The following is a 631-nucleotide window of genomic DNA, read 5'->3' as shown; positions in this document are numbered from 1 at the left end:
ATGCTAAGAGCCCAAATCACGGGGTTTAAACAAAGGGACGAAGAATCTTTGTATGAAGTTTGGGAGCGATTCAAAGGAACTTGTCGCTCATATCCTCATCATGGACTTAGAGTGGTTCTTGGTACAACAATTTTGGAATGGTCTTTATGAAGACTCCCGAAACATTATCAACATGGGATCAAATGGTATGTTCACCGAAGTTGACGATAATCAAACATGGAAGAAGATTGAGGAAATGGCGGTCCATAACTCACAATATAGTAGACCTCGGAAGGCTACTAGAGGAGGAAAGCATGAAGTGGACTCTATTACTCAATTGGGTGCTCAACTTAGTGCTCATATTCATACCATTAATTTGAAGTTTGAGAAGGCTATGGCTAAACTTGAAGAAGCCTCCAAATCACCAAAGCAACATGTTAATGCCATGGTGGCATCTTCATCAATTCCAAGTGGAATATGTGAGAATTGTGGAACTTTAGGACATGACCAAAGTGAATGTAGGGGAACAAGTAAACAAGTGAATGCTTTTCAAGCATATAAGAGTGGTACCCCTTATTCCAACTATTACAATAAAAACACCAAATTCCATCCAAATCTCTCATACAAAAGCCAAAATGTTCAAAACCCTCAA

General features: G+C 39.1%; 1 non-coding gene across 1 annotated transcript; it reads right to left on the bottom strand.

The window, feature by feature from the left end:
• Window positions 1-107, bottom strand: LOC141615683 (small nucleolar RNA R71). Its single transcript, XR_012530089.1, has one exon. It is a non-coding gene; the product is annotated as a small nucleolar RNA R71 (small nucleolar RNA).
• Window positions 108-631: the final 524 nt, after the last annotated feature.

This window comes from Silene latifolia, chromosome 11, assembly GCF_048544455.1.
Source record: "Silene latifolia isolate original U9 population chromosome 11, ASM4854445v1, whole genome shotgun sequence".
In the NCBI taxonomy this organism is placed as follows: Eukaryota; Viridiplantae; Streptophyta; class Magnoliopsida; order Caryophyllales; family Caryophyllaceae; genus Silene; species Silene latifolia.
The sequence above is the reverse complement of the archived record's forward strand: the minus strand, read 5'-3'. Positions and strand labels throughout refer to the sequence as shown.